Here is an 11361-nt window from a genome sequence, read left to right as displayed (position 1 = left end):
AGCGTGGTGTCTGCGAAGGCTGTGGGATCCGTGACGCTATCTTTTAAAGATCGCACTTTAAATTTGAATAATGTTTATTATGTTCCTTTCTTTGGGAAAAACTTGATATCTGTTGCTCAACTTTTAGAGCAAAATTATTATTTAAAGTTTATAAAGAATGGAATTCGTATTTCTTTTTCTAATTCTTTTGTCACTGATGCATGTATGAAGAATGGTCTTTTTTACATCTATCCCACTCAACCTTCTCTTTTAGACACCGAAATAGATAACGATCTAATTAGGGAGCCAAAGAGGATCAAACATTCTGAATACTCCGATCTAACAAAATCAACATACCTCTGGCACTTGAGACTTGGCCATATCGGTCTAGATAGGATTAAGAGACTTGTGAGGGATGGTCCACTCCAAGCCTCTGCAATAGGTTCACTGCCTACTTGTGAATCCTGCATAGAAGGAAAAAAGACTATGCGACCTTTCTCCGATAAGGGTCGAAGAGCCACTGAGTTGCTGGAACTAGTACATTCTGATGTATGTGGTCCGCTCAGCCAACATGCATGTGGAGGATACGAATACTTCGTTACCTTCACCGATGATTACTCGCGATACGGTTTTGTCTATTTGCTCAAACACAAATCCGAGACCTTTAACGTATTTAAGGTCTTTAGGGCTTTAGTGGAAAAGCAAACTGGCAAAGTGATCAAAACCCTTCGATCTGATCGAGGTGGTGAGTATATGTCTGGAGAGTTCGATGACTATCTTAAAGAAGAAGGTATCGCTTCTCAGCTTACCGCACCTGGCACACCTCAACAAAACGGAGTGTCAGAGAGAAGAAACCGAACTCTTATGGAGATGGTTAGATCAATGATGAGTTACTCATCACTCCCTCTTTCCTTTTGGGGATATGCCCTCGAAACAGCCGCTTATATACTGAATCAAGTTCCGTCCAAGACGGTTCCTGGTACTCCTTATGAACGACGGACTAGCCGTAAAGTGTATCTTGGCCGCATCAGAATTTGGGGTTGCCCTGCACACGTGCTAAGGCAAAAAACTAGCAAGTTGGCTAGTAGATCAGAATTGTGCTTGTTTGTGGGATATCCAAAGGAAACCAAGGGTTTCATCTTCTATAGTCCCGAGGATGATAAGACTTTCGTTAGCACGAATGCTCGTTTCCTTGAGGAGGACTTTATGAAGGATGCAAAACCTAGAAGCAAAATTGTGCTTGAAGAAAAGTTGGGTGACGAAGCTTCTACCTCATCTGTAAGAACTGTTCTTACCCCAACTGAAACACAACCTAACTCATCAGAATCTCGTCAAGTAGTACTTAGACGTAGTGGGAGGGCTACTCAAAAGCCTGACAGGTACATGTCTTATGGAGACTCTCTTATAGCCGTCTCTGACATGGATGATCTTCTTTCCTATAGCCAAGCGATGGCTTGTTCTGAATCAAACCTTTGGCTTGACGCCATGAAAGTTAAAATGCACTCGATGTATGTCAACAAAGTCTGGAAACTTGTAGACCTTCCTGAAGGGATTAAACCCGTAGGGTGTAAGTAGATATACAAGAAGAAAAGGGGTCCTGATGGGAACGTCGAGACATTCAAAGCACGACTTGTGGCAAAGGGTTATACCCAACAAGAAGGGATTGACTATGAAGAAACCTTCTCGCCAGTCGCGATGCTTAAATCCATCCGCATACTCCTATCAATAGCTGCAGGTCTCGACTATGAGATCTCGCAAATGGATGTCAAGACAGCCTTTCTGAATGGCAATCTTGACGAGCGCATTTACATGGCTCAACCAGACGGTTTCGTGGAAGAAGGTCAAGAGACCAAGGTTTGTGAGTTGCTTAAGTCCATTTATGGATTAAAGCAAGCATCTAGGTCATGGAATATTAGATTCGATGAAACTGTAAAGAGCTTTGGCTTTGAACAGTCAATAGATGAGCCTTGTATTTACAAGTTAATAGACGAAGGCAAAGTTGTGTTTCTGGTACTATATGTCGATGATATACTACTCATTGGTAATGACGTTGGTAAGTTATCTGAGGTTAAGGTCTGGTTAGCAAAGCAATTCGATATGAAGGATCTAGGAGAAGCCGCGTACATTCTGGGAATCCAAATCTTTCGAGATAGGAAAAACCGGACCCTGTCGCTCTCTCAAGCATCTTATATTGATAAAGTGATGGATCGCTTCTCGATGCAAGACTCCAAGAAGGGTCAAACACCCTTTAGGCATGGAGTTTCACTCTCTAAGGACCAGTCTCCCAAGACTGCACAAGAGATTGAAGACATGAGGAAAATTCCTTACGCCTCTGCCGTAGGAAGCCTCATGTATGCTATGCTTTGCACTAGACCTGACATCTGTTTCGCCGTTGGCGTAGTTAGTCGTTTCCAATCCAACCCTGGACCCGAGCACTGGATTGCTGTTAAGCATGTTCTTAAGTATCTTCGAAGAACTAGGAACTTGATGCTTGCATACTCAGGTACTGACCTGACTATGACGGGATATACCGACTCCGATTTTCAAGCGGATAAGGATTCCAGGAAATCCACTTCAGGATCTGTGTTCATCCTTAATGGTGGAGCTGTTATGTGGAGAAGTATTAAGCAATCTTGCATTACTGACTCCACAATGGAAGCAGAATATGTGGCTCCTTGTGAAGCATCCAAAGAGGCTGTATGGCTTAGAAAATTCCTTAAGTATTTGGAAGTTGTTCCAAACGTCGACAAGCCCATGACCCTTTATTGTGATAATAGTGGGGCTGTCGCTAACTCGAAGGAACCTCGAAGCCATAAGCGCTCTAAGCATATTGAGAGGAAATACCATTTGATTCGAGAGATCGTGCAGCGCGGAGACGTGGAAGTGAAGAAGATCTCAACGGTGGACAACCTAGCAGATCCATTCACAAAGGCCCTAGCGAACAAGGTCTTCGACCAACATCGAGAGGGATTAGGAATGAACAAACTCTTCGTAGTTTGCTTAAAACGATATATTCGCAATCTAAGGGTCAAAGGACTATTGACCTCAGTATGATTGTTAGAAGAATCTATGATGTCTAGTTATGAGGAATTGAGAGTTGCCGACTCTATAGTTCTTCTAGGTATCTTCCGAAGGTACTGAATTGACCAGTGCACTTCTAGAGAGAAGATAAGAACAAACCGTTTAACCTCTTATGTCTCGAAGTCACTATGTATGAATTGCATCGTGCTTACCTTAATCCTGAAATGAGACATGTCATTTCACACCTTAGTATTCTCATTTGAGAAAGTCAGAGTTCGGACTCACTATGTGATTCCGAACAGGGCCTATTGGTGAAGTACTAAGTTGTGAGAATGTCATGAGTAACTTTGTGAAGTTCTCATAGATAAGGAGTTCATGTACAAGATTGCTGAAATGCAATGTATGTCACCTCATGCTTTGTTCCTTGGAGTGTGAATAAATGAACTGACAAGTGTCCAAATTGAGTCCTGACTCTTTTGGATGAAACAATGTGACTTGTTACCTCCTCGTCAATACATTGTTTCTAACGTATTCACAAGCGACAAAGGAGTTGAGGAAATAACAGCTAGAAGGGTAAAATGGTAATTTAGTAAACCCCGACTAGCTGATGACATTCATGAAGGGTAAACATAGATAATATTCAGTGGATCCGCTCATCATAATTAGGTTGAATTCTTGAGTAGAAAATAAATTCATTTGAACCGAGAGATTTTCAGTGTCAACTCTTTAGTGGAGTCAGTTGACATTATGCTAAACTTGGAAAAGGTTTGTAAACTTTTGAGTCCAAGTGTTTAGCTCAAGCTTTATTCATTTGGGTCCATGAGGTCACTGTCACGAATCACATCGATTAGGAATAGTTAAACTGGAAGCTAAGTCAAAATAAGAAAGAAAATTGTCAAAAGGGTATTTTTGTCTTTTGAGACATAGGATGAAATGAATGTCAATAAATTTTTTGACATGGTCATTTGATGACAAGTAACACTCGGCCATAATAAGATTAATTGGGCCTTGTGGATTAATTTCATTTCATAAGAATTTTATTGAAAATTCTTAATGGGCCTTTTTCATGTTGTTATGAACAAATGGAAAAGCTTCTAGAAGCCTTTTTCTAGATGGTATAGGCGCCCAACATACCCAAATAAAGAGAGAATATTTTGTGCATGAATGTATGAAGATACTTGCCAAAAGAAAAAGAGGAAACAAATTTCCCCTAAGGGGAAACCAAGGTGGGCGCCCAAATGAGTCAAGAGAGAAGCAAATAAAAGAGGAAACAAATCCAAGGACTTGCTTGGCAAGTCTTGGCCGTGTGACTCTTTGAAGGAAATGGGAAATTGGCTCACGAATATGTGATATTCTATAGAAGAGGAAACTACCTTATTTAAGGTGAGACCTCTCCTATAAATAGGAGCCTCATTCCGTACTTTTCACTCATCCAAGTTTAAGAGATTTGAGAGACTCTCTCTCTAGAACTTTGGCCGCCCCTTCCTCTCTCTCTCTAGTTTATTTTCGATTTTTTGTTTTGGCACCTAGGTCCTCATTCGACCTAGTGTTTAGCTCTGCGACTTCAAGACTCGTTCTTAAGTCGTAGTGTTTAAAAGTGCCCACTCACTAATTCCTTTATTTCGAGTGATTTAGTGATAGAAACTTTCGTGGTTACTCGAGGTGCCGAGGAAAGAAAGAGAGACGTGCTGCGAGGGGAGACGAGCGTTGCAAACTTTCCAAAAGCTTCTTCAAAGATCAAGCTTCAAGAAAGGTTAGTAAACTTCTATACTCATTGTTGTCACTGTTTTTCGGACAACGATTTAGGAGCCCAAAGTGGTTAGACCCAAGGCCGGACCAAGTGGCCTCACTTCGGCTCGAGCGTGTCGGACTTGGTATCCCAAGTCTTTCCTTAGCTGTCAATGGTGTTTGAGCTCGCCGACATACCTGAAAAAGATAGGAGAACCGTGAGCTAAGAAGGGAAAACAGAGGGGGTGCCTCTGTTTACCTCTCCGACGCTCAACATTAGTGGGATTGAGGTGGATTATAGAGGTTTAGAGGTGGTGATAAGCCAAAGGTGAGCAAAACGAGCGAAGTATGAGTTCGGTAGCGTTCCGGGACTCCAAGTTGGATTACCAGGACCAAGGGAGGTGCCTTGGTATTTATAGATGACCAAGGGGCATTTTGAGGGTCCCTTGGTCGAGGGCCGGCTCTGAGCCATCCATGGACGAGCGTCGGGTCTGAGCCGGCCTTGGACGAGCGCCGGCTCTGAGGCATCCTTGGACGAGCGCCGGGTCTGAGCCGGCCTTGGACGAGCGCTGGCTCTGATGAGCCGGCCTTGGACGAGCGCCGCCTCTGAGGCGTCCTTGGACGAGCACCGGGTCTGAGCCAGCCTTGGACGAGCGCCGGCTCTGAGGCGTCCTTGGACGAGCGCCGGCTCTGAGGCGTCCTTGGACGAGCGCCGGGTCTGAGCCGGCCTTGGACGAGCACCGGGTCTGAGCCGGCCTTGGACGAGCGCCGGCTCTGAGGCATCCTTGGACGAGCACCGGGTCTGAGCCGGCCTTGAACGAGCGCCGGGTCTGAGCCGGCCTTGGACGAGCGCCGGGTCTGAGCCGGCCTTGGACGAGCGCCGGCACTGAGGCATCCTTGGACGAGCACCGGGTCTGAGCCGGCCTTGGACGAGCGCCGGCTCTGAGGCGTCCTTGGACGAGCACCGGGTCTGAGCCGGCCTTGGACGAGCGTCGGCTCTGAGGCATCCTTGGACGAGCGCCGGGTCTGAGCCGGCCTTGGACGAGCGCCGGGTCTGAGCCGGCCTTGGACGAGCGCCGGCTCTGAGGCATCCTTGGACGAGCGCCGGGTCTGAGCCGGCCTTGGACGAGCGCTGGCTCTGATGAGCCGGCCTTGGACGAGCGCCGGCTCTGAGGCGTCCTTGGACGAGCCCCGGGTCTGAGCCGGCCTTGGACGAGCGCCGGCTCTGAGGCGTCCTTGGACGAGCGCCGGGTCTGAGCCGGCCTTGGACGAGCGCCGGGTCTGAGGTGTCCTTGGATGAGCGCCGGGTCTGAGGCGTCCTTGGACGAGCACCGGGTCCGAGCCGGCCTTGGACGAGCGCCGGCTCTGAGGCGTCCTTGGACGAGCGCCGGCTCTGAGGCATCCTTGGACGAGCGCCGGCTCTGAGGCGTCCTTGGAGGAGCGCCGGGTCTGAGCCGGCCTTGGACGAGCGCCGGCTCTGAGGCGTCCTTGGACGAGCGCCGGGTCTGAGGTGTCCTTGGAGGAAGGCCGGCTGAAGGGTTCACTCGGCCATTGGCCGAGTGAACTGCTGGGAGGTTCACGCGGCCACTGGCCGAGCGAACTACATGGCTAGATGACCTTTGGGCCGGCCGTGGGCTGGCTGACCTTTGGCCCGGCCGTGGGCCGGCTAAGCATATGGCCGGCCATTGGCCGGTTGACCTTCGGGCCGGCCATGGGCCGGCTGACCCTTGGGCCGGTTGACCCTTGGGCCGGCTGAGCATATGGCCGGCTGAACGTTGGGCCGGCCATTGGTTTGGGCCGGCCAATGGCTGAGGCAAGGTATCGCCGTCAAAGGCCTCACGCCGATCTCGCGGGTCGAAGCGATGCCTTCTTCCTCGTCGGTACGAGACCTTTAACGTATTTAAGGTCTTTAACGTAAATACGAAATGAATGTCAATAAATTTTTTGACAAGTTCATTTGATGACTTAATGTCACTCGGCCATAACTTGATTATTGGGCCTTGTGAATTAATTTCATTTCATAAGAATTTTATTGAAAATTCTTAATGGGCTTTTCTCATGTTGTCATGAACAAATGAAGAAGCTTCTAGAAGCTCCTTCTAGATGAGGATAGGTGCCCAAATACCCAAGGAAAAGAGAGAATATTTTGTGCATGAATTATGAAGATACTTGCCAAAAGAAAAAGAGGAAACAAATTTCCCCTAAGAGGAAACATGTGGGCGCCCAAATAAGGTCAAGAGAGAAGCAAATAAAAGAGGAAACAAATCCAAGGACTTGCTTGGCAAGTCTTGGCCGTGTGCCTCATAGAAGAAAATGGGAAATTGGCTCATTAATATGTGATATTCTATAGAAGAGGAAACTACATTATTGAAGGTAAGACCTCTCCTATAAATAGGAGCCTCATTCCACACTTTTCATCATCCAAGTTTTAGAGATTTGAGAGACTCTCTCTCTAGAACTTGGCCGCCCCTCTCCTCTCTCCCTCTAGTCAATTTCGTTTTATTGTTTTGGCACCTAGGTCCTCATTTGACCTAGAGTTTAGCTCTGCGACTTCAAGACTCGTTCTTAAGTCGTAGTGTTTAAAAGTGCCCACTCACTAATTCCTTTTCTTTCGAGTGATTTAGTGATAGAAACTTTCGTGGTTGCTCGAGGTACCGAGGAAAGAAAGAGAGACGTGCTGCGAGGGGAGACGAGCGTTGCAACTTTCCAAAAGCTTCTCAAAGTTCAAGCTTCAAGAAAGGTTAGTAAACTTCGTAGCTCATATTAGTTTTATTTATATGTACTTGCTCTTTTGTCTAGGTTAGTAAAAACTGGTTTTACTTGGAAAAGAAAATTTTTAAAATTCCGCCGCTTACCGAAGCGTTAATTATTTTCTTAAACCCTAGATCGATTCCAACACCCGATAATTTCTAGCATCGCGTGCTCCTCTGCGTCGTCCTGGTTAAAGACTACGCCTTGCTCTTCTGCTTGTCGCTGAAGATCCGCTAGTAGAGTAACTATCCGCGCCTTTACACATAAGAAAAATTATTAAAAATTAATTATTATGTAAGTCCCATCATCCTTACTCTGCAATCGTTATGAAAATATAAGTATTGAATTTATTTCAAATTAAGTATTTCAAAATTAGAATAACTTACGTTCAAATGACGATGAGCCAAGAAAGAAAGAGATCCTTGAGTGGACCTCGTCTTCTTCTTCTTCGAATTCTCCTTGTTGCGATTAGACTTTTTCTACAAATAATTAATTTTGTCATTATTCAATCTGATAAAGATATTGTGATTTATTACAATCACACATTACGTACCTTCCAATCGTCAGTTGCGAACTCGTCTGTCACCGCCTCCCAATCCTCTTTCTTATATCCCGGTGGTGTTTCCGCCTTAGCGTTTTCTTTGCTCCCACAAAACTCCAACCTGAACTTCTCTGATAGCTTGGACTTCTGGTTGCGTCGCCTGATCTTGGCTTTCTGAATGATAGCCTGATCAATCGTATTCTGATAGCAATCCGCATACAGATCCTCGCCGGTGTCAGGATCCGTGTTTGGGACTCGGAATGAAGTGCGCTCAAAATAGCAGCCAACGTTTGGGGCGTCACTTCACTCCAATCACGAGTCGTAGGCGGGATATGTGCTTTCACCAAAGCACCGAGGCGGTTGTTAAATAGTCCAACCTTTTTATTTTATTTCCGTATCTCTTGATAGAATGTTTGGTTTATTGGGTCCCACTTGACCACCTTCGCACCAAGTACACCCTGTGTTGCTCGCGTCGACGTCGATCCGGTTGTTGATCCCCTTGATTTCTTATGACCTTGGGAATCAGGTTCCTGTGACGGACCTTGAGAATCCGGTCTCTGTGGCGAATCTCCACCAGAACCTGAAGCGGTCGACATCCTATAAAATCAAAACAACATTTGTAAATTGACATCATATAAAATAAAACAACATTTGTGAACATACATCACAAAAAAAAAGGGAACAACATCATACAAAAACGTGGGTGACACCACGGATATATTTTATTATAAAACCTCACATATGGCGGAGGAAAACCGTGGTTACATAGATAGTTCTCATTCATCGTCATCACTACCTATATCAACATCAACATCAACATCAACATCTTCTCCCTCAAAAACGATGCATTCCTCATGATCATCATCGTCTTCCTCACCATCGTCAACGATATTTACTAGCTCAGCATCTTCGATTTCATGTCGATGATTCAGACGATCGATGTTTGACAATTCTATTGTCAACGGAATCGAGGCTACAGTGGTGGGGTCAACTTCAGGAACATCCCAAATCCCTCGATGATTGCATTCATGAACGATTTCCCAGTTACCACCTAAAACAAGATCTTTGATGTAAAAGACTTGTTTCGCCTTAATTGCGAGTATGTACGACTCCTTTGTAAACCACTGTTTCGCGGTAAAAGCACTCGTTTCTCCAGTAGTCTTATCGTTGTGAACTAGTCGCCGAGAATCGTGCTTGTCACCGTACCATATACATTTGAATAATACAACACGACAGTCGTACCTATAATTCCGCACCATGACATCTTCCATCCGACCGTAGTAAGTGAAATCATCCACAGGCACACATACACCGCTATTTTGAGTGACTCGTTGATTATCGCGACAATGAGTAATGAACTTCACGCCGTTAACAAAGCAGCATGGATATTGATAAGCGACTTGAAGGGAACCGATAGAAAGCGACTAGATCTCGTCAGACACGTCAGAGCCACTAGCTTTCATTTCAAAAATTTGGTTATTACGAAACAAAGTATTGGTTAGCACTTGTGTGTTTATAAAAAACGGGTTATTGTGTTATTACCTTGTTCGCAAACCAATCTTTGAATCCCTTTCTATGCTCCGCTTAAATATCGCGAACTCCAGATTCGTTCAGGAAATCCAAATGCTCGCTGTTGTTTAAAACATAGCTTAAACTAAATACAACAATGAAATAACTTAGAGAAGCATGTGTATCGATTACTTACACCAAATACGGATCCACTTCAGGATAGTTGGTATAGATGTACCACTCCGCTCTTTCTCTTTGTTCATCGTCTAATACTATCGCGTTTATCATTCCATAAGGCACACACATCTCGGATCAAAAAACGGAGAGCTCTCGCACTTGAACTTCATCAACTACTTTCTTATCTTCAATATACCTTGCAATGAACGTTAGAGCTTCTTCTACAACATAAGCTTTTGCAATAGAGCCTTCTGGTCTAGCTCTATTTTTGACAAAATGTTTTAACGTCCCAAGGTATCTCTCAAAAGGGTACATCCACCGCATATGCACCGGGCCGCCGTGCAACGCTTCCTCTGGTAGATGCATCGCCACGTGAACCATGATCGTGAAAAAAGCAGGTGGAAATATCATCTCAAGCTTACATAAGATCTCGACGATAGACTCTTGCGCTCTTTCAAGATCTTCGGCTCTTAATCTTCTCGAACTTATCAACTTGAAAAAGTTACAAACCTCAGTGATCGTATCATGTATTGGTTGTGGCACAAAAGGACGAATACCAACTGTTGTCGCTGTTTTTCGGACAACTATTTAGGAGCCCAGAGTGGTTAGACCCAAGGCCAGACCAAGTGGTCTCACTCCGGCTCGAGCGTGTCGGACTTGGTGTCCCAAGTCGTCCCTTAGCTGTGGGTGAAGCTCACCTCATCTCGATACCTGAAACGCAAGAAAGAGATTGTGAACTAAAAAGGGGAAACAGGGGGGGTGCCCCTGTTTACCTCTCCGACGCTCAACATTAGTGGGATTGAGGTGGAGTATAGAGGTTTTAGGGGTGGTGAGAGGCCAAAGATGAGCGAAACGAGCGAAGTACGAGTTCGACAGCGTTTCGGGACTCAAAAATGGATTACCTGGACTGGGGAAGCGGTCCCTGTATTTATAGGCAGCCAAGGGGTGTTTTGAATACCCCTTGGCCGAGTGAACAAGTTTGGGTCGGCCAATGGCCGAGGGAAGGCTCTAGAGCCGGCCATTGGCCAAGGGAAGGCTTTAGAGCCGGCCAATGGCCGAGGGGAGGCTCTAGAGCCGGCCATTGGCCGAGGCAGGCCTTGGGCCGGCCAATGGCCGAGGCAAGCCTTGAGCCGGCCAATGGCCGAGGCAAGCCTTGGGCCGGCCAATGGCCGAGGCAAGCCTTGAGCCGGCCAATGGCCGAGGCAAGCCTTGGGCCGGCCAATGGCCGAGGCAAGCCTTGGGCCGGCCATTGGCCGAGGCAAGCCTTAGGGCCGGCCAATGGCCGAGGCAAACCTTGAGCCGGCCAATGGCCGAGGCAAGCCTTGGGCCGGCCAATGGCCGAGGCAAGCCTTGAGCCGGCCAATGGCCGAGGCAAGCCTTGGGCCGGCCATTGGCCGAGGCAAGCCTTAGGGTCAGCCAATGGCCGAGGCAAACCTTGGGCCGGCTGTTGGCTGAGGCAAGGCCGAGGTCAGCACTTCTGCCGGCCGGGAGCTTGCCGGATGGGACTTGGTCGGCCGGGAGGCGGCGTTGTGATTTTGCCCCTGTCGATCGTTGACGGGCCGACAACATTAGCCCCCCGAGTTTCCGGTCGAGCGTGGGTCGAGTGGAAACTCAAGAATCATGTTGACGTGCGGACTTCAGACGAACCATCTCGA

The sequence above is a fragment of the Urtica dioica genome, chromosome 8, assembly GCF_054948205.1.
Source record: "Urtica dioica subsp. dioica isolate 48M chromosome 8, U.dioica_male_clone48M_v1_H2, whole genome shotgun sequence".
NCBI lineage: Eukaryota > Viridiplantae > Streptophyta > Magnoliopsida > Rosales > Urticaceae > Urtica > Urtica dioica.
The sequence above is the reverse complement of the archived record's forward strand: the minus strand, read 5'-3'. Positions refer to the sequence as shown.